The sequence below is a fragment of the Acomys minous genome, assembly GCF_964271855.1.
Source record: "Acomys minous genome assembly, chromosome: 9".
Lineage (NCBI taxonomy): Eukaryota > Metazoa > Chordata > Mammalia > Rodentia > Muridae > Acomys > Acomys minous.
Genome location: NC_140490.1, coordinates 26,281,989 through 26,305,768, shown reverse-complemented (window position 1 = coordinate 26,305,768; position 23,780 = coordinate 26,281,989). Strand labels below are relative to the sequence as shown.

The window sequence follows — 23,780 nt, the reverse complement described above, 5'->3', positions numbered from 1 at the left end:
GTGCTGCAGCCCTAATAGAGGCTTACAGAAAACTGGTATTCCTTTTGTCTCCATAGTTCTTGAGTTGTTTTTTTTCCCCCATGGAAAATTATGTTATCCTTTTATAAAAAGGCATTTATTCTCTCTTATTACCTTTAATACTTTACTGAATAATTGGATGGATGTACCAAAATGTACTAAGTCATCTACTAGTGGGCATTCAGATTGTTTCTAAAGTGGTATGTGTCTATATGTTACACAGTCTCAGTGAACACGAGTGTGTGTGTGTGTGTGTGTGTGTGTGTGTGTGTGAGAGAGAGAGAGAGAGAGAGAGAGAGAGAGAGAGAGAGAGAGAGAGAGAGAGAGAAGTCTCAACAGGTAAAGTCGTGGACTCAAATGGTACAGACCTTTTAAATCCTGGCAGAACACAGTTGGTAAACCTTAAACCCTCAAATGCTTAAAACCAGAAACACTTTACATTTCAGATTTGTTCCTGCTTGGAAATGATTACATTACATTCTCAGATGTCTTAGGGATAGGGCCCAAGTAAGAACACAGCACCGTGTATGTTTCCCACAGCCTGGGTAACTAGTGTACCTGTTTTTCCCTGACTAATCAATCACTTGAGGTCAGGAATAGAATTTTCCCCCTTTGTGGTGTCTTGTCAACACTGAAAAAGCTTCAGATCTGGAATTATCTGAGGCTTTACTTTCGGATGTTGATCTGGAGTTTAGGTTTTGAATGTGGGTTCTCAGATGTGGCCTTCCAGCACTGGGTTGACTGGCACTCTTGATGTCAGTGCACAAGACCACCAGGGTTCCCTGTTGCTGAAACTGTGCTCCTGAACACTGGGAATAACCTGTACATTCAGTGGCATGTGCTACTCAGTCAGGCATAGCTCAACTGTCAGCAGCGCACTGAGAGAGGTTTGGGCTCACACCTGTGTCCTTTGCTAAAAACTGAAAGGGGCAGAAGTCAACATTAAAAATGCTTCCTGTTTTGTTTTGGTTTTTGCTTTTTCGGTTCGTTGTTAATTAAAGTCAACAAAATTTTTGTTAATCAAAGTCTATGAAATACTAAAGGTTGCATTTTGACCTCTTTACACCTGCATAGCATGTACTTTATTCATATTCACACACACACACACACACACACACACACACACACACACACACACACACACACTCACACACTCACATCCCCTGTCTTGCCAAAGGCTTCCTCCTTGCTAAGTGTTTTTCTGAAGTCTTTACCCTAGTATGTCATGGGAGTTCAGAGTTTGCTTGAGCACTGGGTTTATATTCAGCTAGACTTCTGACCTCCTGGGGAAGGAATGTGGTCACGAGATGCTGGTTTATGGCTCTGTCGGGTAAGGCTCTCGGGTGACAAGACCAAGCCCTCTCTAAGGCTGGTGTGCTAGAAAGGAGCAGCTTTGATTCATACTCCTCTTGTCTCAGAGTGTTGAGTATGAGTTTAGAAGTTGGCAAAGGACATGCCTATGGCTTGCTATTGGCTGAAAAGAGCATTCTGTGTTTGCAGTATACCTCTGGGGTCAATTCAGACATGCAGGAAGGCCCAGGAGGGTGCCTGGCCCAACGCCTCTGCGTTTGTTTGCAGAACATGGCAAACAGACACTAAGAACCCTCTGTTCTCATGAGGACGTGTGTGCAGTCTGTGTCACGGAAGTGACTTTACTAAACTTCCTGGACTGTCCCCACCCCTCTTCAGACCTAAAGCAAAGCACCAACTTAATGCCAATGTAGTGGGGCTTTTCTTGGCATTTTTCCCCCCTTTGGTTTCCTTCAGCTCAAGTGTTGTAGAAAACTTAACTGCCTTGTGGATGTGTCTCTGGGTGGCTGAGGAAAGTTAAAAATAAATAAATAAAAGAATTAAGCCTAATCCGTTTCTTCTCTTCAAGGGAGTAATATTCAGAAGAACAACTGTGTTGCCACAGTTAAAAGGCAGGCGAAGCTAAGCAGTGGCACAAAAGCAGGACAGGAGGATGGAGCTCTAGGCTTCTCCACTGGGAATGGGAATCAGCGGAGAAGATTGAAGAATTTCATACTTACTGCATTGGTGGAACAGAGCAGTATTCTAGGGGTAGCTGGGGGCGGATAAATGATTCACTGTAAAGATTCTAGTTTATTTTTTTGTCACGCCAACATGTAAGGACATTGAGTTCCGCCTCAGCGTGCCTGAAAAATATTTTAGAAAAATTCACGAAAAGAAAAACTGTGACAGCTTTTTAGTTGCCTTTGCCTGGGTTGCCATTATCCCCGCTGCCCAAGAAACAAATTCCTCAAGCTGGTGAGTGCTTCCGGGAGTAGCAGCTCTAATAAAGGCCAAGCTATATTTTAACTTGTGCGTCATTTCTGAAAGACAGCCTGTATTTTAATCCTTGGTTGTCCCCCTCGAAAAATAATAAGTAAATAAGGCTGACTGGTAGATGAATGGCTGGCTGCATGCTGCACACTAACAGAACACTGCTACACACTAACTAAACACTGCTGTTTACCTAGGGAAGACTTGGCACGCAGAGCTTTTAAAGGCAGAACCAGGTTGCCGTCGTCGTAGATTAAAATGACCACTGGCTGGCACTGGTTAATGTTCCACCCTATAGACTGTGCACCTCTCACACACGAGCTTGTGTCTGCCTTTCCTAAGCACTTGGAACTTGGCGCAAACGTCAACCACACATTTCATGAGACGTCTTCTTCAGGGTGGAGTTGCATGCCTGAGGAACGTCCCGGGGCTTTAAACTCCATGCTCAATTTCTTTAAAAAATCCCTCTGTCTTCATCCACCTAATAATCAGCAGCAATAAAACTCACACTTGTCCAGTTGCCAGCCCTCCTATTTGGCCGGCAGACGCTGGCTTGAAATTCCACACCAGCTCCTGCCACTTAACCCATCTCCTTCTACCCGCCTTCCCCCCAGCCCACTCAGGATGAGCATTAGAAATCAGACAGGCTTTTTTTTTTTTATAAGCAAGTCTTTTTCTCCCACCGCTCTGGCATTATTGTTCTAGGTGGTGCCTCTCCAACTGATGGCCACAGCCCTGGTCTAGAATATGCTCACATCCTGACCAAAAATACAAAGAGGGGCATTTGCAACATAAGCAAAGGTTTATGAAATAGTTCTTCCGAATGCAGTAAGCTCTCCAATCTGCTCTGCTCCTTTCCCCCTTTCTTCTCGTTGTTATTCTGCATTTGGTTGGTTGGTTGGTTGGTTGGTTGGTTGGTTTTAAGTACTGCTTCCAAGTGACTAGCTTGGTTTAATAAAACCCACTTGCATAGGTTGAGATACATAGTTTGAAAACAGTGCTTTTGCGTTATTTGGTTCAAGATGGAAACGTAAATCTCAGCAGGCTCACACATATCAGTAGGAAAATAAAGAATGATTCCTTACTGGAATCTGATGCAAACGCCCTCCATCAGTGAAAATGAACAGCTATTATCTAGTAGTGGAGGAGGGCCCCAGCCACATACCACGGAGCTAAGTGGGAGCCCATAGAGCATGGCTGTAAGAGCTCTTGGCTCATGATGGACAAGGGCCAGCAGCTCAGGGTATTGGTTTATGAGGTCCCATGTGGCTGCCAATCACAGCTCTTGGACATGTTACTCTTTCCAGTACTCCATTAGTATTGTCAAAGTGCCAATCAAATCGAGTTCTGGAGGTTGAAACCTCACACGTGGCTGTGGGAAGTGAATGGTGCGCGTTTCTTGCCGAGCATCTGTGAAGGCTGCACTGGCTGCTGGGGTCACAGGTGGGTGGAGACAAGGTTCCTCCTCCCTGTGAGAAGTTAAGAATCTGGAGGCAGTAGCGTAACTAGGAATGCCAATTCAGTGCAGCCTAATGACTGAGTTGCTAAATGCTTGTTTTCTCAAGTGTTGCAACTCTAATAGGGGGTTAGCATAAAAAAAAAAAGTGTCTTCTCTTTCCATATTTCCGGGTTCTTTTTAAATGAAAATGTATGCCATCCTTTTAAAACAGTATAATATCATGCTGCCTATTCAAAAGGAAAAAAATGGGATTTGCCTGGAGATGCTGAGCAGGGTTTGAAGAACAAACAGCTCATTTCGTGCCCTTGGGCAGGGCATTCACAGACTTCCCAAACAGAATGAACTCTGTTTGTATGTACATCACACAAAGACTGTAGCAATCTTACTCACTGCAGTGGCAAATCTTGATTGTCTACTGACAACAGGAAGAGTGAACCTCAAGTGACTAATTGTGTGTATCAGACTGGCCTGTGGGCCTTTTCTTAATTGCTAATTGATGTGGAAGGGCCCAGCTCTGGTAGGTGGTATGACCATCTCCAAAGAAATGGAACTGAACTGTAAAAGGAAGGTAGCTGAATGTGAGCCTGAGAGGAAACCTGTATAGGCAGAGGTCTTCAGGGTCTCTTGTTTCAGTTCCTGCCTCCCAGGTCCTGTGTGAGCTCCCCATCCCCCTTGGCTGGCCTTCAATGAGAGGCTGTGACCCCTGACCTGTAACAAATCCTTTCCTCCTCATGTTGCTTCTGGTCACAGTGTTTATCACAGCAACAACAAAAAACAAACAAACAAACAAACAAACAAAAAACCCTACAACACTTTCCAATGCTAGGAGAGCCCACATTGTCTTCATCTGCTTCTCTATAGGAAAGGTCATGTCTGTTTCTTTCATTTCTGAAAGGAGAGGGAGCCACACACTGCATTAGCTTTTAGACACTGTGCACATCTTGCCTAATAAAATAAGAATCTGGAGAGTACGTGTCCTTGTGGGTCATAATGAATCTTTGCTGTTCTGTAGCACCTCCCTTTAATCCTTTACTCCAACAATAGCATAAATTCCTTTAACTCACCTTAAATCCCCAAACTCCTTAGATGTGAAAAATCAAATAGCCAGGCGTGGTGGTGCATGCCTTTAATCCCAGCACTTGTGAGGCAGAAGCAGGTGAATCGATGTGAGTTCAAGGCCAGCCTGGTCTACAAAGGGAGTCCAGGACAGCCAGGGCTACACAGAGAAACCCTGTCTCGAAAAACCAAAACAAACAAACAAACAAACAAAATCAAGCTAGAGAAGTCTATTTGGAAAGAGAGGAAGTTTGATGGAAAAAAAAATCTTTGTGGAGCGATTGGCATAGCAAAATCACAGCATGTGGATGTGCTATTAATGATGCCACCTTAATTCAGAATCCTGATTATTTGATATATGTGCTGATTTCTTAACATAACTTTTTAGAGACAGTGCTATTCATTCTTTATACCTCAAACTTATCTTCAACATTGCGCGCGCGCGCGCGCACACACACACACACAGACAAAACCAATTAGAGAAGACACGCAGAAGGCAACAGCTGAAGACTTACAGCTTGCATTTCCCAGCTAGTCTCCACCTGTGCATTTCTGCAGCTAACCAAGTCAGAAACTCTAGCGTGAAGGGTGACAGAGATTCCCCCAGTGATTTCCGCGCACACATTGTTTGGGTTGCTAATTTACACAGGGGCTATAACTCGTGTTTTGAGCCAACCAATTATTTGCTACAAGGGTCTGTGGTGTGTATGGCAGAATGTTTATCATCGTCCCAGCCTTTACTCAGCTACTTTACTCACAGTAGCTCCCCTCCCCATGCACAATGAAAAAAAAAAAATCTCCAGAATGGCCAGAGTCCATGGTGAGGCTCGGGTGCTGAAATCTAGGTTGAGGGGCATAGACAAGCTCGGTGGACAGAGGTACCACTTCCCTCTTTCACAGCCTCCTCCTCAGCTCCTCCTGTAACACGGGTTCTTTCCTAGATCTCTTTGTAAGTCATGGAAATGACAACTCACTGTGCCAATGCCACCCTTTAAAAAAGGACAAAAGACACAAATGGAACAGGAACTTAGATATTTGAGGCATATTGTCTTTGAAAATCTCCATGTAACATTTTCAAATGGCACACCTCTTTTCCCATGGGACAAGGCTGACATTTTGACAATGTGGCAGATGACTAACTACTTTTGTTCTTTGTGTTTCCCTGAGCACCCCCCCCCCCCGCATGGACATGTGAGGTTCATGGAGATGCTCCCCAGACCTGATGCTTGCCCGTTCACCTCTACCCCTGACAGCATCCACCTGTCCTTCACTCTGTCATCAGGACCCGATCCCATGAAGGCGTTTTAGGGAAGTTAATCACTGACAGTCTATATATTATTGTTAAGCTCTAGGCAGAGAAGCAATTATTTAAATTCTTTAACATTTTTCTTTTTATTTTATGTATATGAGTGTTTTGCCTGAATATGTATGTGTGCACTATGTAGGTACCTGGTCCCTTTGGAAGTCAGAGGAGGGCACCAGATATCTTGGGACTAAAGTCACAGATGATTATGAACGTCTGCAGATGCTGGGATTCAGACCTGGGTCCTCTGAAAGAACAAGTACCATCTCTGTAGCCCCAAAACAAGTATTTTAAAGCACATCTCCTCATACCACCACCAATGGAGGGGGGGTTCTAGAATTTTCCTTTTGACAGATAACAAAATTGAGATTTATATGCTTGGTTCAAAGTCAAAATGTGGAGAAAGGGCAGAGCCTGGATTTGAACCCACCAATAGTGATCTCTCAGCCACATTGCAAGTGAATGAATGGTTGGCTTACTTAATGGTGACAGCTTTCAGGTGAGGTGCATGGACTGGGACGTCCATTCAATGTCAGTTATTTTACACTAAATGGCAACCAAGCAGGAAGAGATTAGGCACTGTACCACACAAGGCCGCCCAGTGAGCCATACAAAAGGCCTTTGTGATCAGCTAAAGCCCCACAGTAGCTTCCCTCTGAAGACTGCCTCCAGAAGCACAGGAAGGGGGAACAGAGGCACAGGTTTGGGGACTCCTGTGTGTTCATCTTTGCCCTCCTCTTACTCTATAGGGCCTGTAGGCTTCTTCCTTTTCAGCCCCTGGGCGCTGAAGTACCTGGGGAGAACACTTGAGGGGCAAATGAAGCACACTGTTGCAACCATTGTGTTGAAATCTGGAGCGTGCAGGTCCTGATCACCTGGAGAGAGTATTTTCCACATTTAGGTGTCTGGGAGGCAGGGAGTAGCCTGGACTACTGAATCAGAGTCGCAGAAGGTGCAGCTGGGGGTCTTTCATGTCCTGTTTTTCAGGCTCCCGGGGACTCAGCTTTGAAGAGAGGGTAGAGGGCTGCTCCCAGAAGTTTGTAAAGTTCAAAGAAGTGGCAGAGAAGAGACCAGCAGAAGCCTCAGGTCACTCTCAAAAACCAGAACAAAACCCACATTTCTATCATGCCAGAGCATGTATAAACCAAATAAGAGCTAGATGTGTAGCCAAACGCAGCCAAAAGTATGAGGTGGCGGCAGTGAACTGTGGCTCTCCGAGCATAACTCAGGTGTAGCACCAGCCCCACATCGCAACAGTTTTTTTTTTAAGTTTTTTTTTTTTTGAGACAGGGTTTCTTTGTGTGGCATTGGCTAACCTGGACTCACTTTGTAGACCAGGCTGGCCTCAAACTCACAGAGATCTTCCTGCCTCTGCCTCCCTTAGTGCTAGGATTACAGTCTTGGGCCATCATGGCCACCCACAGAACAGTTTTCAAAATCGAGCCAGCAGAGACATCAGAGGTAATGGCTTCACCTTTTTCATCTGATAGATTGGGAATGTGAGATCAACTTGGCCAGGATTAAAATCGCCAAAATAAATAACTGTTAATGCTTTGGACAAGCTAGCAGAACACGTTTTTAAATTTTTAAGTTTTAACGTTTAGTTGTCCATGGCTGTAAATTTTATAGCATGAAGAAAATGTGATATTTCAGTTCTTTTCTATTAGCTGTTATATATTGCTTTCCATCTTCCTTTTCAAACAAATATTTACATTCCTATTGAAACCCAAACTACAGAATCTATGTTTTTATAATGCTAGGAAGAGGAAGTGCCAGCCACAGAGCAGACTGTTTGCTGGGTGCAGCGGGTGGGGGGCAGGGAGTAGGATCCTAAGGCCAAGCAGGAGGTGTCTGTGGCAGGAGGAGAACATGCCGTTGGGCTCCAAGACACTATGTAAAAACCATCAAGACAGAGTTGAGAGCAAATATACAACTGCTACTAAATTTAGTGAGAGAATGTTAGCATTCAAGGCCACTTCAGACTCAAAGGAGTGCCATGCCCAGCCTGCTGGAACTAGAGGCAGTCCTTGCGGGCAATATCAAGAGCGTGAGGCCCTCTGGTCAAATTTCAAACTGCAAACAGCAGCAGAGCTGAGGCCACGTGATCAGCACAGTGAGTTGGCCGTTTGTTTAATGGGAACTGGTGGATTGAAGGAAAATGAGCATGTGCCTCTCGCAGGAAGATTGACTTTAGGGCTGGTGCTGTGCCTCTGTGTCCCAAGGCAAAAATCTGTTTCTTTTTTTTTTCTTTCTTTCTTTCTTTTCTTTTTTTCTCTGTTTCTTATTCTAGATCTATTCTGGTAGCTTCACTATACTCACGGGGGGGGGGGGGGGGGAGGAGGGAGGGAGGGAGCAACCTTGGGTCCACAAAAGGTAAAGTTGAGTTGTGCCCATTTGCACTGTTGTTGCTAAGTGCTTTTCCGATGCCGTGAAAAATACTATGACCAAAAAAAAGTTCAAACACAATGGGCTTGCTTTAGCTTAAAACTGCAGTGGGTGAGAGTCTGCGATAGCTGAGAAGGCAAGGGAACGGAAGCAGCAAGCGGGCTGGTCATCTTCCAACAGCAGACAGCCTACCACTGGAGGCCAGGAAGTAGGGCTAGGTATAAACTCTCAAGGCTTACCACCCTCCCACCCTACCCCACCCCATCCCACCCCATCCCACCTCACCCAACCCTACCCCACCCCGGAGTGGCAACCACTCCCTCTAGCAAGGCTCCATCTCCTAGAGGCTCTGTAACCCTGCCAAATGCTGCCACCATCTGGGGGCCAACTGTTCAAATCCATGAGCCCATGGGGGACAGCTTTCATCCCAACCACAACTACTATTTAATTTTAATTGAAATTGTAAACTTAAGAATATCAACTAGACTCTTTAAGGCTCAGTTTTAAAACCAAAATGTAAGAAGTGATGATTTTACAGCCATGATACAGATGTTCTTCAGATAAACCAGTAAACCCAGGGCACGGTACGAGAAGAATACCAACTGCTCCAGCGCGTTACCTGATACTGGCAGTGAAGTGTCTGCACCAGTGAGTTCCTGGCGTTGGTACTCTGGTGTCATTCATCGTCCGGCAGGTAGCCAAGGTTCCAAGTCCGACAGGTAGCCAGTCCAGGTGCTGCTTGCTTCCGGAAGAGAACGAAAGGACCTCAAGGTCAAAGGTGCTCCCTCACGGTGAGAGCTATTCAGTAGGTGAAGTTCCCAGTCTCACTCGGGGATGTGGAATTTGGAGTTACAGTTAGCTAGCGTTTTTAGATTGAGGTTGCTGGCATCAGATGGCTGTGGAGACTTGGGAGCGCCACAAGCCAGTGATGATACCAGAAGTATTACAGCTTCTTGGTTAAGCTGCTGTGCTAAGCATGGCAGAGGATATTGGGGAGGGGGCGGGGATTCCCGGGGGGCGGGGATTCCCCATAACCAGCCAGAAAGCCGGTCTGGTGAGATGCAGAGACCCTGTGGGACCTTCTCTGGTGGTCAGCACCAAGACTGCCAGCAATGGAGTGGGCTTTAGCGGCTGCCAAGATAGTCAGTTCTTCCACTGTTGCCTGACCAGAAGTCAAGCCCAGGTGTCCGGCAGCAATTCTTCCAAAAAATAAATGATGAGGCTCAGACAGTCATGGTGGAAGAATGGCACAAGAATAAGAGAAAGAGCCAGCCAACCTCTGTTTTTGTGAATCAGGGATTTATAAACCTTGGGCAGTAGCATTTATAAAACTTGGGCAGTCTGAGGATGAATGTGTCTGATTCGCTGGGGCTAGCGGGGCCAGGATACTTGATTTACATGCAGTGGTACAGTACCTATTTTACATGCAGTAGCACGGGGTCCCATCAAAACAAGGAGAACACGGTACTTAATTATCCTATGAGTGAGGGAAATTTTTCCAGGTATGTTTAAAGGTCATTTTCTGAAAGCTAAGATCACCTTAGCATAGAGTGGGGGTAACTCCAGGAATCCCCATCTGCTTGCTGAATAGGTTCTATCTGGAAAGGGTCCAGCCTTTAATCTTCCCTGAGGGGTATATGATGTTCCTTAGAAGATCTGGGGTTCCTCAGATCAGGCAAAGAAAGGATCCTGCTGACAAAGGGAGTCCATCGTAATACACAAAGTTCAGTTGGCTATCTGGAAACGCCAGACTTTGACCTTAAAAAGCAAGATTCCGCACTCTGGCTTTGCTGATGTGAGTGAACTCTATCATCAAATTCTCACACAGCAAGGTAGGCACACTAATTAATTCCTTTTAGAGGGAGGAAATGTAGGTTGAAGTGACAGTAGTCATACCATGACCAACAAACCGGACATGGGGTGAACTCTGGGCCTAAACTACTATAGCATGTTCTTCAGACTCACTTTCCCTTCAGTCAGCCAAATGAGACGGCTAAAGAAAGGAGGTTCAGCTCTGAATCCTCTCGTACGTGTTCAGAGGTTACATGTTGTCGCCTCAAATTGTAAATGTCCTTAAATAGGAAGAGTTCCCTCTCCCATAGAAAACTAAATGGAAAAGCAGATAATCTCCAATCTTTAACTGAAACCTTTGCTGGCAGTACAGTTTTTCTCTTAGAAAGAGAAATTAACTGACAGCTGCTAACAGAAAGACTATTATTTTTTGCAACGAATAGTCGAAAGAGTCTTTTCTTCACACCCTTCATAAGCAAACACTCTGTGAACATTATGCTATATGTCTAGCATCAGTTAGCATATAGCTTTGTGTTCCTACAACAAAAAACCTGAACCTATATATAGAGAGAGAAAGCTTATTGGGAAAAGAGGTTTTAGCTCACAGTCATGGTGGTTCAAATCTGAGGTCAGGCCTGCCCTATAAAATTGTTGGAATGAACTGTAGAAATGATCCCTGAAAGTGAGTAACCCAGAAGCAGAAAGACTCACATAGTATATACTCACTTATAATTGGGCACTAGCCCAAAAGGCATGTCCCACGAAAGTCTTCACTTACCAGGAGATTGGGATAGATGTGAGGACATTCTACTGAGACTCTAGGTAAGAGAAACGTAGGAGATGAGGAAACAGAAGGACCAGAGGGTCCTAGAAACCTACGAGAAGAACATTGTGATGGGTAGATCAGGGCCCAGGCAGGTCTGCTCAAACTATTGCACTAACCAAGGACAATACAATAGTAAATATCAAACCCTTACTTTGATCTAGCCTATAGACAGGACGTTCTCCACAGTTATGTGGAGAGTGGGGACTGACTCTGACATGAACTCTGGTGCTGCATATTTGACCACTTCCCTTTGGTAGGGAGGCCTGGTGGCACTCAAAGAAAGAATAAGCAGGCTACCAAGATGAGACTTGATAGGCTGTGACCACATAGTGGGGGAGGAGGTCCCCCTCAGTCATAGACCTAGGGGAGAGGAATAGGGCAAAAGCAGAAGGGAGGGAGGAATGAGAGGATACAAGTGATGGGATAACTATTGAGTTATAAACTGAATAAATTAATAAAATTTTTAAAAATTGTTGGGACTAGTAGAAAGAACATCATCATAGTGGGCAAGCTTAGAGAAAGAGGTGCGTCTGGAGACAGGGAACCAAACAGCAATTTAGAAGTCATTCTCACTGTTGTTGCAATTCTTATGAAAGACCAGGGCTATCCTAATCCATTCTAAGAGCAGGGACCCAGAGAGCCCACCTCTTAAAGGGCCATCACCTCAACAGTGCCATTCTAGGGATCAAGCCTCTACATGAATCCACAAACTATTTCAGAACCATGGAAGTCAGAAGCAGGATTTAAATTTCTCTAATTGTGAGTTTAAAAATGATGAAAGGGAAGGCATGTGAGTCACTGAAACTGATTGTTCCAGAGGCTGTAATATTATGTGTGCGTAATCTTTGCCTTCCTTCCTGGTGGTGATGGTGTTTTGGCCTAGGGCACTTGGTTTTTTGTTTTGTTTTATAACAGTCTTGGACATATTATTGGCTGACTAATACTCTAATACTAGCCCAAACTAGTCTCGAACTCATAGCAATCCCTCTGCTTCAACGTTTTAGGCACTGGGATTACAGGCATGTACCCTATACCTAGCTATTTCCTAGTTTCCTAGTACAGATTTTATTTTATTTTATTTTATTTTTTAGCACTCTTGTGTCTGTACCAAGAGAAAACTGATACTGTAGTTTTTATTTAAATAATTTATTCCGATTATATCACATGTGTTATCCCTTCACTTGTATCTTCCCATTTCCCCCTTCCTCCCTCTTTCACCCTATTCCCCTCCCCTAGGACTGTGACAGACGGGGACCTCTTCCCCCACCACCACCACCATATGATCACAGCCTATCAGGTCTTATCTAGATAGCCTTCCCTTCTTCTGAGTACCACCAGGGCCACCCCAACAAGGGGAAGTGGTCAAATAGGGGGCACCAGAGTTCATGTCAGAGGCAGTCCCCACTCTCCACACAACTGTGTGCTGCACAACACTATGCATGCATGTGACTCAGAAAGAACACAGACACATCTATTGGGAAGTTAATGAAAGTTGGCAGTAATTTGTTTCTCCAGTTAATTCTATTTGCCTATATTTCCCAGGTTGTGGCTGTTTGATTTGAACATTCTATAAATTAGTCCATGGGGACAATATTTCCATATGACATAGTATTGGAGGTCGGTGTAAGTGCCATCAGGTGCAGAAAATGAGAGACTTCCCAAGTCGGTTTGCCACAGACTCAGTGATGGAATAGAAGGAGACTAACCTCAGGCTCTTATCTCCCTGTAAGTTCTAAGATAATCCTTTGAAACTACAGAAAGAGAAAGAAAGTGTATGCAAGCTAATCTCACCCATCCAGCCAGGCCTGAGACTCCCGTTGCCCTATACACCACTGATCCTCAATGTGGTCCTTGCGTCAGCAGCAGCAGCATCAACTGGGAGCCATAGGCACCTCAGGCTGCCCATCACAGCAGATCATATACCACCAAGCTGAATCCACCCGATTTAACTGATCTCCCCAGAAACTGGAAGCAAAGAGAGAGTAGATGAATTTCTAAACAGGCCAGTTTCAATTGGTATAAAAAATGACACTATGTCTGCTTTACTCCTCACAGAAATGGAAACTGGTGTTGGCAAAGCAGTCTTGTTTCTCTGTGACACTTGCCAGGCTCCATGTAAGGACAAAGGGTCACTCTCAAGTGACCAGCCCACTTTGGGTTGTTTCTGGTTACTTCAGTCCATTCTCCGTCTGAGAAAGCCACCTCTTCTGCCAACTCCAGGGCACCCTCATTCTATTTTACAGGATAAGGTTGCCCAACTACAAGATCAAAATTAAAGCCAATGCAGAGCTTTAAATAAGGCCTGGGGAGATGGTCCAGTGACTAAAGCACTTGTCCCACAAGTGCGGGGACCAGAGTTCAAATCCCTAGAGCCCATAAAAATACCAATTATGCATGGCAACCTCATCTGTAGTTCCAGCCTCAGAGATAGATAGACGGACCACAGAGCAAGCTGGGTACTGGGACTAGCCAAATCATCCAGCTCTGGGTTTTATTGACAAGCTCTGACTCTATAAATAAAATGGAAGAGCAATTCAGAATGGTTTCTGACTTCAGGCTGCCACAGGTGCACACAAGCATGCACACACTTGTATACACACACACACACACACACACACACACACACACACACACACACGTGCGTGCGCACACACACAAAAAAATAACTAAACAATGTTTCAGATGATTGAAACAGAGTATGAGCATCTATATGAGTGGATGTCGTCAAACTGGCCATGGGCCTTGCATTTAATAGATGCATTAGGCTTTATGAAGAGAGGATCACCAGACTTTCTGTTCTGCTAAATAGATGTTTGAGGACAGAGGAAAAAACAGTTGTTATTTGGCTGATAAATGTCTCCACAGGCTCAAATATTTGGACACTTGGTCCCCACTTGGTGGCGCTGTTTGAGGGGGTTAGGAGGTGTGGTCTCGCTGGGGGAAGTATGTCTCAGACTGTGGGCTTTGGATTTCACAGGCTCACCCCATTCCTGTGCCCCATGCTTTCAGTAGAAGACGTGATCTTTCAGCTTCCTGCTTCTGTTGTCATGCCTGCTGCTTTCTGGTATGCCGCCCCACCCTGATGGACTCATATATCTGTGCTGGTTAGATTTTTGTCAACTTGACGCAAGCTTGAGTCATCTGCAATGATGAAAGCTTAGTTGAGAAAATGTCGCTATCAGCTCCCATAGGGATATAAAGTGAATTAATTAATTAATTAATTAATTAGAAATAAAAGAACAGTGGACAGATGAGGGAAATAGATGGGGGATAAGGAGGTAAAGATAAGAGCCACCAGGTGTCATTCTATGGACCAGCAGAATTCTCTTCACATGAGATTCTTTTAGCTAGTGATGGAACAATTAGTATGTGTTTGGGGGCACAGCAGGGTTCTGGGAGAGGGATGACTCATCTCAAATCTGCAACTAGAGCCAGGACCTAGCAGTACAGGGTGGTTTCCATTCAGCTCCATTGAGAGCATCTGGAGTAGACCTCAGGGCCCCTGTTTCCTTCATTAAATCTTTCTTGCTGTTCCAGTCGTTGCTCAATGTGCATCTCTGCCACAGCCCTTGGAACAAGGTGCATGCATCAGTTGTCTGTCTTATCCCAAATGCAGGCTGGGATTGAGTGGTCTGGGTGTGCCTCAGAGTCTACTGCCTTTCCCCACCTCCAAGGCAAGGACAGGACACTGCTCAGCTGTGGAACACAGGGCACTCCAAGGAGCTAGAAGGCCTTGAAGTTCCACTAGAGAGGCTGGGGACGGACAAGAGAGGTTCTTGCTTCCCTTCTCCACTTTCCCACCCCACTGGAGAGCTTTCCTCTGTGGAGATGGTTTACATACTACACGTACATAGCTTCATTCGAAGGAAAGAAAAAGCCTTTAAAACCACAAACAGACCAAAATGCATGAAACAACCAAAAAAAAAACCAAACAAACAAACAAACAAACTTACTGCTAAACAGCTTGACCACTGGACACCTTTTTGATTATCTGGAACATTCCACTAAGATACCTACCTGACATCCTGCTAGCACATGTCTTAATAGTCAGCACATGCACTTTGGGGAAGTGCTCACCCATTATCTGTGAGTGGGCATGACACTGAAGACATGAGAAGAACTGGGCACATGAGGTGGACTCTGTCCTCACCTGTCCTGCATCAAATGTAGAGATGTGTGTGAGCAGATTTCTTCACTCAAACCTTCTCAGCTAAAATACAAGCATTAACTGGAAGCCTTTGTCCTCTTTCTGTATCAGTCCCACCTCCCGCTTGCCCGGACCCCCAGTACCTGTACTAAACTTAGTTTCCTTCTCAAAGGAAGAAGTTGTTAGCACTGGAGTGCATGTGGTGAGTTTAGAGGCACATGGCATGTACTTGATTGAGAAAGTACACTCTAAAGACTCTCAGGTCCCTCTGTGGGCTAGGAAGCCATTGCATATGACCGGAACCTTCTAGAAACCCAAAGAGGAATCTGAGTGGCCTAGAGGCTGCCTCTACGCTCCTCCTGGTGATGTCATTGAGTGCTTTCTCTTCCAGTAAGAAATTCTCAGTGAGGAAAATGTACAAGTGTCTCTCTCACAAGCGAATTCAGATGGGGACCAGGGAAGCGGTTCAGTCACTTCCCACCACAGCACCTGTTCCTGAACACACTTGCTTCTCAGTTCTATCCACACTGGGCAATGGACATTCCAGAAAATAGTGAGGGTGGGTCTTATCTGTATTTCTTTCTTCCTGTCTTTCCTAGAGCAACTGGTCTTAGGAGGTGGAAATGTCGAAAAGAAATCAGTTGGCATTTTAATAAGCCCTGTGTGCATGTACATCCTGGGCTTTGCAGACTTGTGTTTTAAGTTTAGAGTCAGTTGATTTCTTTTACATTCACTTTTAGGTTTTCAGTAGCATATGTAATTACACATAATAATTTGTTTTATTGTGACATTTTCATACATGTATATAACATATTTTGATCACATTCCTGTGCCTCTCTTTTGTCCATCCCCTCCTACTCCCACTGGTCCCTCTCCTCTTCTCAGCTACTCCCACTGGTCCCTCTCCTCTTCTCAGCTACTCCCACTAATCCCTCTCCTCTTCTCAGCTACTCCCACTGGTCCCTCTCCTCTTCTCAGCTACTCCCACTGGTCCCGTTCCTCTTCTCAGCTACTCCCACTGGTCCCTCTCCTCTTCTCAGGTACTCCCACTGGTCCCGTTCCTCTTCTCAGCTACTCCCACTGGTCCCTCTCCTCTTCTCAGCTACTCCCACTGGTCCCTCTCCTCTTCTTAGGTACTCCCACTGGTCCCTCTCCTCTTCTCAGCTACTCCCACTGGTCCCTCTCCTCTTCTCAGCTACTCCCACTGGTCCCGTTCCTCTTCTCAGGTACTCCCACTGGTCCCTCTCCTCTTCTCAGCTACTCCCACTGGTCCCTCTCCTCTTCTCAGCTACTCCCACTGGTCCCTCTCCTCTTCTCAGCTACTCCCACTGGTCCCGTTCCTCTTCTCAGCTACTCCCACTGGTCCCGTTCCTCTTCTCAGCTACTCCCACTGGTCCCGTTCCTCTTCTCAGGTACTCCCACTGGTCCCTCTCCTCTTCTCAGGTACTCCCACTGGTCCCGTTCCTCTTCTCAGCTACTCCCACTGGTCCCTCTCCTCTTCTCAGCTACTCCCACTGGTCCCTCTCCTCTTCTCAGCTACTCCCACTGGTCCCTCTCCTCTTCTCAGCTACTCCCTCTTCAGCTCTCATGTCTTTTGATTGTCATTATTTGTTTGTTTCCTTTTGCTTTGTGAGCCAGTGAGGTTAATAAGGTCGCATATAGGAGCATGGGCAACTTACCAGTGGAAAGTAACACCACTGGAGAAAATCTCTCTCCATTCCCCCAGCAACCACTAACTGCCAGAAGCCTTTGAGAGGGGATAAATTACAGTACAACTTAATGTGTCCACTGTAATATCTCCATGGTCATACTGTGCCATATGCTGTCCCTACAGTCACACCACACCCACTGCCCGTCCTCGTCCCAGCCTCCTGTTGGTTTCTGCAACTCCCCTTCTAGGTTCACAGCAAGGATATATACTCTACATAAAGAAAGTATACATTTGTCTTGATGGATCTGTTTAAACATGAATTTGTTTAACATGGTGATCTCTAGTTTTGTTTTGTTTTTTTAATAATTATTTGATTATGTAAAAACTACAAATGAAGTAAATGGCACTGACTCCAGCATTGAATTCCTCTTAATTTATAGGCCTTTTCTGTGAGCCTCAGATGACAGCTACACCTCACTAAGCAGAATATCCAATAAAAGGTTCCTTGGCACCAGTAATGGCAGGTTGCCCTCCCAAGCATCAGGACATCTGTGTGGTGAAGGCATGTCTCTAAGACAGCCATTTCATAAACCTGGGCGCCACAGGACATGGAATCCTGGAAGGTCAGGGGCTTTCCTCACCTCACTGTAAGTAGCCTTGATGGGTGATGGACAGGCAGAGTCCTTCACCTTCCTCCAGAAACTGTGAGAGTGGGTCCCCTGGCAGGAGTCCATTCTCTCCTTCCACCTTTCCTTGACTTCCGTGATGGAACTCAGGTGGCCAGCTCTGCACAGGAGCACGTTTGCCCTGAGCTACCTCACTAGCCCCTTGTTCAATTTATTTTATTTTATTTTATTAATTTATTCATATTACATCTCAATGATTATCCCCTCTCTTGTATCCTCCATTCCTCCCTCCCTCCCATTTTTCCCTTACTCCCTTCCCTTATGACTGTGACTGAGGGGGACCTCCTCCCCCCGTATATGCTCATAGGGTATCAAGTCTCTTCTTGGTAGCCTGCTATCCTTCCTCTGAGTGCCACCAGGTCTCCCCCTCCAGGGGATGTGGATTGACATTCGGATATATTAGGTGTTTGGTTGTTCTTTTTTTTTTTTTTTAAGGAAAGGAGGGAGGGAGGGAGGGAGGGAGAAATGGAAGTAGGGAAGGAAGGAAATACCTACTTCCCCATAAGAGAAAATTAATTTGCGGAAATATAACAAGGGACAGAATTTCTCTGTATAAATCATAAGTGTATATACAAAATTTCATAGTAAAATTCCACTGATAAAGCATATATTTCTTTCTCATATTATTTGTCATGAGAATAAACTAACAACATCACAGAAGCTGGTATCATTACTCTTAATCAAAAATAAAATGTGTGTATATACAGAAAGGAAGAGAGAGAAATTGACTGACTGTGAGAACATCTACCCTTGTTTCTTGAGGATAACATAAAACACTAATCCCTCCCCACTTGTCTTACATGCTTTGGATCCTTTAGTCAAGTGCATGAATCCTTAGCAAGAAGGCAGTATTTCATACTATAGGAGAAATAACTGCAGTCATTCCTTGATCATGAAGCCATAACTCCAGGTTCTTCCACAAAACTAGATCTCTTTGACACCCTACAGCACCGCAAGGATGGGCCATGAGGTGACTACAAGGCAAATGGTGCCAGTTCACAAATAGTTTACATATATCATCACCAAAAGTATGGAAAAAAGTATTCTATTACCCTTTTAATTTTAGAATGTTACACTATAAAATATAACAATGTATATTCTTTTTAAATTAGTTTATTCAGATTACATCTTAATTGTTATTTCATCCCTTGTATCCTCCTGTTCCTCCCCCCCCTCCCACTTTCGCCCTATTCCCCTCCCCTATGTCTGTGACCAAGGGGGGCTTCCTCCCTCACTATATGATTATAGGCTATCAAGTCTCTTCTTGGTAGCCTGTTTATCCTTTCTCTGAATGCCACAAGGCCTCCCCACCAAGGGGAAGTGGTTAAATATAGGGCACCAGAGTTCATGTCAGAGTCAGTCCCCACTCTCCACACAACTGTGGAGAATGTCCTGTCCATTGGCTAGATCAGAGTAGGGGTTCAATGTTTACTGCATGTATTGTCCTTGGTTGGTGCAGTAGTTTGAGCTGGACCCCTGGGCCCAGATCCACCCATCCTGACGTTCTTCTTGTAAGACCCTCTGGATCTTTCTATTTCCCCATCCTCCCATACTTCTCTTACCTAGAGTCACATTAGGATGTTCTCACATCTATCCCAATCTCCTGTTAAGTGAAGACCTTTTGGGCTAGTGTCCAATTATAAGTGAGTATATACCATGTGAGTCTTTCTGCTTCTGGGTTAACTCACTCAGTATGATGATTTATAGTTCCATCCATTTGTCAACAGATTTCTGGATTTCCTTGTTTTTAATAGCTGAGTAGTATTCCATAGTGTAAATGTACCGCAGTTTCTTTATCATTCTTCTACTGAGGGACATTTAGGTTGTTTCCAGATTCTGACTATTATGAATAAGGCCGCTATGAACATGGTTGAGCATATGTGTGGTGGAGCATCTTCCGGGTATATCCCAAGGAGTGGATTATCTGGGTCTTGAGGAAGCCTTATTCCCAGTTTTCTGAGATAGCGCCAGATAGATTTCCAAAGTGGTTGCACAAGTTTGCATTCCCACCAGCAATGAAGGAGTGTTCCTCTTTCTCCACATCCTCACCAGCATGTGCTGTCACTTGAGATTTTGATCTTAGCCATTCTGGTGGGTATTAATATAGAATCTCAGACTTGTTTTGATTTGTATTTCCTTGATGACTAAGAACGTTGAGCATTTCTTTAAGTGCTTCTCAGCCATTAGAGATTCCTCTGTTGGTAATTCTGTTTAGCTCTGTACCGCATTTTTAATTGAGTTACTTGGTTTGTTGGTGTAAAAGTTCTTGAGTTCTTTATATGTTTTGTATATCAGCCCTTTTCAGATGTAGGGTTGGTGAATATCTTTTCCCCTTCTGCAGACTGCCTTTTTGTCCTATTGACAGTGTCCTTTGCCCTAAAAAAAAAAGCCTTTCAATTTCATGAGGTCCCATTTATTAATTGTTGATCTTAGAGCCTGAGCTGTTGGTCTTCTGTTCAGGAAGTTGTCTCGTGTGCCACTCTGCTCAAGGCTGTTCCCCACTTTCTCTTCTACTAGACTTAGTGTTTCTGGTTTTATGTTGAGGTCTTTGATCCACTTAGACTTGTGTTTTGTGAAGAGTGATAAATATGGATCTATTTGCATTCTTCTACATGCAGATATCGTTAGACCAGTAAGATTTGTTGAAAATATTTCTTTTTTCCATTGTATGGTTTCAGCTTCTTTGTCAAAAATCAGTGTCCGTAGGTGTATGGGTTTATTTCTGGGTCTTTGATTCGATTCCATTGACCAGCCTATCTGTTTTTATGCCATATATATGTTTTTTAATACTGTTGCTCTATAGTACAGCTTGAAATCATGGGTAGTGATACCTTCAGAAGTTCTTTTGTTGTATAGGATTGTTTTAGATATCCTGGGTTTTGTTTTTTCCATATGAAGGTTGAAAATTGCTCTTTCAGGGTCTGTAAAGAATTGTGTTGATATTTTTATGGGAATTGTGTTGGATCTGTATATTGCTTTTGGTAAAATGGTCATTTTTACTATGTTAATCCTCCTGAAACGTGAGCAGGGGAGATCTTTCCATCTTCTGATATTCTCTTCAATTTCTTTCTTCAAATACTTGAAGTTTTGTCATATGGGTCTTTCATTTGTTTGGTTAGAGTTACACCAAGATACTCTATATTATTTGTGGCTATTGTGAAGGATGCTGTTTCCCTAATTTCTTTCTCAGCCCATTTATCACTTGTTTAAAGGAGAGCTACTGTTTTCTTTTTTCAGTTAGTTTTGTATTCAGCCACTTTGTTGAAGGTGTTTATCACCTGTAGAAGTTCTCTGGTAGAATATTTAGGGTCATTTATATATACTATCATATCATCTATGAATAGCAATACTTGACTTCCAAATTTGTATCCCCCTGATATCCTTTAGTTGTCTGATTGTTCTAGCTAGAACTTCAAGTACTATATTGAATGGATACAGAGATAGTAGGTGGCTGTGTTGTCCCTTGGGTTAGTGGAATTGCTTTGAGTTTCTCTCCATTTACTTTGATGTTGGCTATTGGCGTACTGTATGTTGCCTTTATTGTGTATAGGTGTGCACCTTGTACTTTTAACATGAATGGAGTGTTCAGTTTTGTCAAAGCCTTTTCAGCATCTATTGAGATGATCATGTGTTTTTATTTGTTTTGTTTCCATTTGTTTATATGGTGGATATTATTGATGGATTTGCATATGTTGAATCGTCCCTGCATCTCTGGGATAAAACCTACTTGATCATGGTAAATGATATTGTTGATATGTTCTTGGATTCAGTTTGCAAGTATTTTACCATTTTTGCATCAATGTTCATTAGTGAAATTGGTTTGAAATCTTCTTTAGTTGTTGGGTCTTTTAGTAGTTTAGGTATCAGGGTGGCTGTGGCCTCATAGAATAAGTTTGGTAGGGTTCCTTCTGTTTCTATTTTGTAAAATAGTTTGAGGAGTATTATATTAGTTCTTCGAAAGTCTGGTAGAATTCTGCACTAAAACCATATCACCCTGAACTATTTTCAGTTGGGAGATTTTTTTCAATGACTGTTTCTATTTCTTTAGGAGTTATTGGAGTATTTAATTAACTTACCTGATCTTGATTTAGCTTTTTTAAGTGGTATATATCTAGGAATTTGTCCATTTCATTTAGATTTTCCAATTTTGTGAAGTACAGGTTTTGTAATAAGACCGAATGATTCTTTGGATTTCCTCAGTGTCTGTTGTTATACCCCCTTCTTTTGTTAACTAGGACACTGTCTCTTTGCCTTTTAGTTAGTCTGGCCAAGAAAGGTTTGTCTATCTTGTTGATTTTCTCAAAGAACCAGATCTTGGTTTTGTCAATTCTTTGTATTGTTCTCTTTGTTGCTATTTTATTGATTATGGAACAGAACCATCTGGCCCTGGGATTTTTTGGTTGGGAGATTTTTTTAATGACTGCCTCTATTTCGTTAGGGGTTATAGGTCTACTTAAATTTTTGCCTAATCTTGATTTAACTTTGGTAAGTGGTATTTGTCAAGAAAATTGTCCATTTCCTTTTGTATTCTCCAATTTTGTGAAGTACAGGATTTTGAAGTAAGACCTAATGATTCTTTGGATTTCTTCAGTATTTGTTGTTATCTCCCCATTTTCATTTCTGATTTTGTTAATTTGGATAGTCTCTCTTTGCCTTTTAGTTAATTTGGCTAAAAGTTGGTCTATCTTGTTGATTTTCTCAAAGAACCAGCTCTTGGCTTGGTTGATTCTTTGTTTCTAATTAATTGATTTCAGCCCTGTGTGTGATTATTTCTTATTGTCTACACCTCTTAGGTATATTTTCTTCTTGTTCTAGACCTTTCTGGTGTGTTGTTAATTTGCTAGTATCCTATCTCTCCAATTTCTTTATGAAGGCACTTAGTGCTATAAACGTTCCTCTTAGCACTGTTTTCATTGTGTTCCACAAGTTTGGGTATGTTATTCCTTCATGTTTGTTGAATTCTAGAAATTCATTTCTTTATTTCTTACTTGACTTAGTAGTCATTGAGTAGAGAGTTGTTCAGTTTCCATGAATTTGTAGGCTTTCTGATGTTTCTGATGTTTCTGTTATTGTTGAAATTCAGCTTTAATCTATGAGGGTCTAATAAGATACAAGGATTTACTTCAATCTTCTTGTATGTGCTGAGTCTTGCTTTGTGACCCAGTATATGGGTCACATGGAGAGGGTTCTATGAGGTGCTGAGAAGAAGATATATTCTTTTGTTTGGATGAAATGTTCTGTAGATGTCTGTTAGGGCTATTTGATTCATAGCATCTGTTAGTTTCATTGTTTCTCTGTTTCTGTCTCGATGTACTGCCTATTGGGGGGAGGGTTGGATGTGTAATTTAAGCTTTAGTAATGTTTCTTTTATGAATATGTGTACCCTTGCATTTGGGGCATAAATGTTCAGAATTTAGATAACATTTTGGTGAATTTTTCCTTTGATGAGTACGCACTGTTTTCCCTCATCTCTTTTGAATAATTTTGGTTGAAAGTCTATTTTATTAGATATTAGAATGTCTACTCTAGCTTCTTTGTTGGTCCATTTGATTAGAAAACCCTTTTCCAGACCTTTACTCTGTGGTAATATCTATCTTTGTCACTGAGGTATGTTTCTTGTATGCAGCAAAATGATGGATCTTGTGTCTTTTTATTGCGGAATTGAGTCCATTGAGGTTAAGATATATTAATGACCAATGATTGTTAATTCCTGTTTTTGTTTTTGGTTTTGGTTTTGGGTTTTTTGTTTGTTTGATTGATTGACTGATTATTTTTTGATGAGTGGGTGTGCTCATACGCATTTTGGTGCTGCTGATGTGGAGTTGTTTATTTTGCGTTTCCTTGGGTATAGTTAGCTTTGTTGGTTGGAGTTTTCCTTCTAGTTTCTTCTGTAGGGCTGGATTTATGCATATATATTGTTTAAATTTGATTTTGACATGGAATATCTTGTCTTTTCCATTCATGGTGATTGAAAATTTTACTGAATACAGTAGACTAGTATGACATTTGTGATCTCTTAGAGTCTGTAAGATATCTGTCCAGGCCCTGAGAAGGTATAATTCTGATAGGTCTGCTTTTATATGTTACTTAGCTTTTTTCCCTTGCATTTTTAAATATTCTTTCTTTGTTCTATACATTTAGTGTTTTGCTTATTATGTGGCAGGAGGATTTTCTT

General features: G+C 43.1%; 1 protein-coding gene across 17 annotated transcripts in view; it reads left to right on the top strand.

Moving 5' to 3' along the window:
- THRB (thyroid hormone receptor beta) overlaps positions 1-23,780 on the top strand; it is a 337,445-nt gene that overhangs the window by 189,127 nt on the left and 124,538 nt on the right. For 3 of the 17 annotated variants that reach the window (XM_084794682.1, XM_084794683.1, XM_084794678.1), the window contains one exon: positions 17,360-17,566. The exons of the other annotated variants lie outside the window; for them this stretch is intronic. The gene's annotated coding sequence lies outside the window, so the exon portion shown is untranslated. The remainder of the gene's footprint in view (positions 1-17,359; positions 17,567-23,780) is intronic. 17 annotated transcript variants of the gene reach the window in all.